The sequence below is a fragment of the Nematolebias whitei genome, chromosome 2 (assembly GCF_014905685.2).
Source record: "Nematolebias whitei isolate Nwh7 chromosome 2, NemWhi1, whole genome shotgun sequence".
Taxonomy (NCBI): domain Eukaryota; kingdom Metazoa; phylum Chordata; class Actinopteri; order Cyprinodontiformes; family Rivulidae; genus Nematolebias; species Nematolebias whitei.
The window spans coordinates 38,139,915-38,145,914 of record NC_056499.1 but is presented as its reverse complement, the minus strand read 5'-3'; the positions used below and the strand labels follow the sequence as shown (position 1 = coordinate 38,145,914).

Sequence of the window (6,000 nt, the reverse complement as noted above, 5' to 3'; positions counted from 1 at the left end):
TATGTAACACGTCAACGCCCGCACCGGGCAGAGAAGATGAAAAGATGCTTCCTCTTCTGATCTGTGGGGGGGGGAAAGACCCCTCCAACGATATCACTCTTGATTTAAAAGAGCTCGTGATGTTTTAGGCATAAAAGCTGGGTTGGTCTTAAATCAGCTGAGCTGCTCGTCAGCCTAAATTCTAAGGCATGACGAAGCAACAGAGAGGGCAGATAATTACTTACCCTCTTAGCGGGTGTTAAAACCAGCAGCAGGGCTGTTTAAAAAGACAAGAATTTAAGTGAAAACCTGATCCAGAGGCTCAATTGGAGCTTTGATCAGGGCTCGCAGGACCAGCGTTAAATCCCACTGTGGAGCAAGTGGACGTGAAGCAGGCCTGTGTCTCTGAACATCTTTTAGAAAAAACGCTTCATCAGCGGGTGATTAAAAGCTGTTCTGTCTCCGAAAACCTTCGTGGCAGGAATAGATGACTGCAACGTACGTTAAAGCGTACTGAAAGCCAACTCCCTATCCATCAGCTGTTGTAGAAAAACAACACGCCGCCTAAAAGGCATGAGGTGGCCTAAACCTTCTCTGTACACCAGCGCTGAAAAGCCGTCCCCTTTGATGTGTACAGAACTGTGGTGGATGCAGCACGTGAATCTTGAATTGTGCACACCATCTCCTGAGGGAGACCCATCCTCTAAGTGGGACCGCTCAGCGGTCAGACCCACAGGTGTTGACCTATTTCTGGGTAACTCTTGGTCGCTCCTCCTGCCTGAAGGAGAGCATCCTCCCTCCACGGCAGTTCCACGGCGACCCGACAACAGACGTTGCAGGCCTGGGAACCATGGTGCGTTCACACGCCGGGAGCCACCAGGAGAGCTGTCAATCCCTCCTCCTGAACTCGGTTCAGGAACCGTAAAAAACAGAGGAGGTGGGGGAAAAGAAACGCGTATAAAAGCGTTTTGGGCCACGGGCTGTGAGCAAATGCGTCCCCCCCCAGCGATGGATCGTCTCGCGGGCTCAGGGAAAACCATGGTTGACACTGAGCGTTCTTCTCGCGTCGCAAACAGGTCCACAGCTGCTTTGCCAACTTCTGCTACGTCTGAAAACATCAGATCTGGATGGAGGGTCCGGTCCACGTGACGTGGGCCGCCCTTGGACGTCACATCTGCCCCTCTGTTCAGAACACCGGATATGTAAAACCGCTCTAATAGAGAGCAGGTTTGATGAGCCCAACACAGTAGCTTTCGCGCAATGTGTAACATCTGGGCTGAACGCACACCCTTGATGGTTATGTACGCAGCAGTCATCATGTTGTCTGTGTGAATCAACACGTGTTGATTCTGTAGCACGGGAGCAAAGTGTTGAATCATATTCAGTGCTGTGCGACACTCCAAAAACATTGATGTGGGCTGATGTGTAGTGGGGCCACAGCGCCCCTACTGCTTGAGATAGGCATGTCCCCCCCCCCCCCCCCCAGCCTGAAAGCAACGTGGCCGTGAAGACTGACCCGTGACGTGGGTCTGCTGAGGGGGACTCCCTCTGACAGAAAACAAGGTGTTTCCCCAGAGTCGGAAGGTCTGCTCTCACAGAGGAAGGGACAATGATCATCCGTCGTTTTGTTTTACTGGATCCACATGCAGACGTGCAAAACCACCTCTGGAGGCGTCTCATGTGAAACAAACCAGCGGAACCACTGTGTGAGTGACATCATTTCCAACAGCTTCATGACGGAGACAGCTGTTATCACTTGCCAGGTCTTTAGGTGGCTGAGTTGACTTTTTAAAAAGGTGTCGAATCTAGTTTGTGATAAACGAGCTTTCATGGTGGTTGAATTTAATTCCACTCCCAGAAACAAATGTCTGGGCCAGGAAAATCGAGCTTCCTTCCAATTTATGGCGAAGCCCAGATTTAACAGGTGTGATGTCAACACCTGATCCTGCATCAGCGCCTCCTGTCTGAAGTGACAGGAGCAGCAGATCATCCAGGTAAAACAAAAACTCTCGTCTCTGTGTTAGGATGATCGGAATGCGTTCTCTGGATGTTAAACAACAGATCCAAAAAAAACGGTCTCACCCCTCCGATCCGTGAGTAAAAACCCTGTGTTTTCTCTCCGTTGGGGGACTCTGTAGATTACTTTTATCAGAAAACACTTGGATTTCTGCATTTAGGGATGAGAATCAGTCTGATGATGACGGGACCGTTTTTATAACTCCTCTGAATGGAGGGGTTCGGGTTGCAAACTGTAACTTGTACCATTTGCATAAAACCTTGTCCATCCATCTGAAAAATGGCGAGCATGTTTTAGCCACTCTACGTAACGTTCGTAGGGTGAACGTGCGTTAAGTGATGTGTCATGTTTTGTACGGCTGTCAGCAGTCCGCCCCTCAACCGCCGTCATGCGTCGCGGGAATGTTTTCTGTGTGATCCCGGGCGAGGCTTGAGCTGAAGGCGAAGCGTGTGACAGCTGATGACGCGGTGGGGCTGCGCGTTTGACGTCGCTGTGCGAACGTTGAAAAGGCGGAGGGCGTGACTTCATTTACGCCGTGCTGTTGGAGTGAAGGCTGCTAGCCCCGCGGGAGCACACGTTGTTCTCTGGAGGGACGCGCGCCGCTCTCGCTGGAGGGGCGCGCGCTGGAGGGAGGCGGGACTCATTACCGGGTTCTTCAGCTGCTTCACGTTTAAGCTGCGGTGAGCTGCCGAAAACTGAGACGCGGTGGGTGACGGCTGCCCGCGTTTGATTCGTCGAGACGGGTGTCGTTTCTTGTGAGAGAGAAGGACCTCCACCCGAACCAGCCTGCGGGCCACATTTATACCGATGTGAGATGGTTAGCGCCGGCAGCTATGTGTGCGCCAGCATCAACGCAGCGCCGTTTGGATGGAGGCTGTTCATTTAGTGATCGACTCGTCATGTCTAGAGCGGCGGTGAGTTAAAACCCTATTTAAGGACACCGGCTCATGTGGAGGCTGTTCCATCCCACGAGTGCGAGTTGACACCGCTTGAGTGAGGATCGTGCAGTTCTAGTTGGTAACGAGTTATTTTCGCTTACCGTTGTGCCGTGATCGACTCGTCATGTCTAGAGCGACGGTGAGTTTAAAAACCTTTAATTAAGGACACCGGCTCATGTGTGGAGGCTGTTCTGTGATCGACTCGTCATGTCTTAGAGCGACGGTGGGTTTAAAAACCTTTATTTAAGGACACCGGCTCGTGTGTGGGGCTGTTTCATCCCACGAGTGCGAGTTGACATCGCTTGAGTGAAAATCGTGCAGCTCGGGATTATAACGAGTTATTTCACTTACCATCGTGCCCTGTAAGCGACTAGTAATGTCTTGGAGCGGCGGTGAGTTTAAAAACCCTTATTAAGGACACCGGCTCTTATGTGTGCGGCCGCTGTGAGCTCATCCGAGCTTACAGACTGGCTAAAAAACAGACACTTTGATCATTAATGATGATTTGTTTCAACTTTCGTGTCACTTTTACACACACCCTCCGGAGACCGTCATTTTGAGAAACTTCTCTCTCATGAGCTCTGCGATAGTTTGCCCAGAGCGCTGTCTTGCAGGCGAACTCTGGGGAAACGCTGAGCTGCAGGCTGGATTCTGACGGGCGGGGCTGGTGGTGGAACTCAGCGAGAGCCGCGGCCGTGGAAAAGTCAAAGCTTGCTCGCGACAGTCCCTCCAGCGGGACGGGGTGGGCCGCGCGGCTTGATGAGGTGGCGCACAGCCTCTGGCACCTCCTCCGACTGTTTCACTTCGCCAGCATGGTTTGAAGCTGCTCTGAACAGCGCGTCCGCGATGAGCTTCATCAGGTCTTGTGCAGATTCTCCGGCAGCGAGGGGAGTAACGAAGCCAGGTGGGTCGATGGATCATCGTCATCCGCGCTGCAGTCCTCGACAGGCAAACCGTGGGAGAGGCACACATGTTGAGCTGGCGTCAGCTGCCTTACAGAGGGAGTTCTTTGTCTCCAAGGCAGGTCTGCGGCCTTCAGTCCCTTGGACATGCTATATGCTAGCAGCGCACGTTGTTGCTAACTGCGGCTGCCTGAAAACACGTCGGTGGGCTCGATTGGAGAGCGTGGTCGCCGTCTGGTTCCTCCGGAGGGACGGGACGCTGCTCCGACCTGGGCAGCTTCGCTCCGGAAGCTTCCGCGAGGCTTGGCTCCAGGGGGGGTTACCGAGGAATAGCCCCGCTCGGTGAATCCCTCAACTCTGGTGATGGGAGCGGACTGGGGACCGACTCCTCTAATCTACCAGGAAAGAACCGTCTGCGGCCTCGCCCGTCGAACATCCTGTTGGAACGTGAGGCCGTATGGATCAAGACGGTGAGCCATAGTGGAGCCCAGTGAAAAACAACCTTTCCGCCGATCATCCGAACTGGCGGGAAAAGGCGAGGGACGTAGAAAAAAGGGGTCCCTTCATGTCAGCCTCCTCCTGGGTTCCGCCGGGCAACCCCTGAGGGCGCTGTCGGCCGGGAGCGGTGTGATCGCCGATGCGAAACGAGGTGGGATGGGGTGAGCATTCACTCAGCCCCCCTCCACCTACACTACGCTCCCCAGGAGGGAATGAGCAGCGGGGGCTGCAGCTGAGCACGCCTTGCCCCGGAGGAACCATCCGGTTCGCCCCGAGGGTTGGCGATAAGAGGAAAAAACACAAGATGGCGTTGTCCAGCGTGTAGTGACCTGTCACTGGGAAATGTTCCCCGACGCTTACCTTGGAATAAGACTGCTGTCATCTTCTCCTCGGGGAGGAGAACTCACCGGACGACCGGAGGTCGACTGCCGGGCCAAGCATCCTTCACAAAGGTTGGTCATTTACACAATTTATCCTCTTTGTTCTTCTGACAGTGCTATATTAGCTCGCTGAAGAAAAAATGGGAGCCGATTTCCCGCTCTTAACGTAATTTATACGGACCGGGTGGGGCCCACACAGCAGGTGGGCATGGACTAATTTTTTCAGTGCTTATGCTCTGCATAACGGGATAAACCCACTAAAGCGAAGGCCTTAAAGGGCGAAGCTTATACGACATAGAACTGACACACTGCAGGGGGAAGCTTCTCCTGCAGTTTTTTCTCCTGCAGCTGTGGGCTGCACACAGGTGCAGCAGGTGCAAAATAATTTAAAATAATTTATTTTAAATAAAAAAATTCCATGTCGATCGTGCAGCTCATCTATCAATCAGCCAATTGCTGTCATGGCCAGTCTTATTTTGAAAAATCACGATAGAGAAAGTCTGCAAAAAACGAACCGCAACGTAGTTAGCAGTCACAGTATGTCTTAGGGATTGCTGACAGCTACTATAAAACCTGATTATAACTAAATATCTATAGAAATTCATTCAACCTTTATTTATACAGGTTAATCCCATTCAGCTTTGAAATGACTGAGACAGTTATTTTTCTAATAGCTTTGGTGGTCATCTTAAATTTTTGATTGGGATTAAGTATGTTCAGACTTCCCTCAAACCTAAATTTAGCTTCATATGCCTGAAAAAAACGACCAAGTTAAAACCAATTGTGTGTTTTCTAAGATAGCTGTGGCAGCTAGCTTGAATCAGAATAACTAAAAGTTAATCAGCTGGGTATGTGCATCACTTTCTGACAGTTTCATTAAAATCTGTAGTGGTTCATGAGCTATTTTGCTAAAAGACAGATATTACACGATATTGAGAGATAAACATGGAGTCACATGTTATGGAAGATGAAATAAAATCTACTGTTAAAATGAAGTCAAAAGAGGAAAAGAGGAGAGCAGAAATAAATAAATGGAGGAACTAAAGGGTGTAAAAGACAAATGTGACTCAGGACCTGAATAAATGGAAGCAACAAAGGCATCAGACTAATAAAACTCATTTAACACAGTTTGTTACACTATAACAGAAACCTTTATAAACACAACACAAGCTTAAAACCTGAAACAAGAGCAGGTTAAAAGTATATACAGTAGTGCTATTTTCTATATGACTGTCATTAATGTCATAAGATTAATCTTTTTCTTCATGTCATTTGAGAACTCAGGT

The 6,000-nt window shown here is 50.3% G+C and overlaps 1 protein-coding gene across 1 annotated transcript in view; it reads right to left on the bottom strand.

Annotated features, from left to right (window-relative positions):
- LOC119424126 (GRAM domain-containing protein 2A-like) overlaps positions 1-6,000 on the bottom strand; it is a 975,280-nt gene that overhangs the window by 362,399 nt on the left and 606,881 nt on the right. The gene's annotated exons all lie outside the window — the stretch shown is intronic.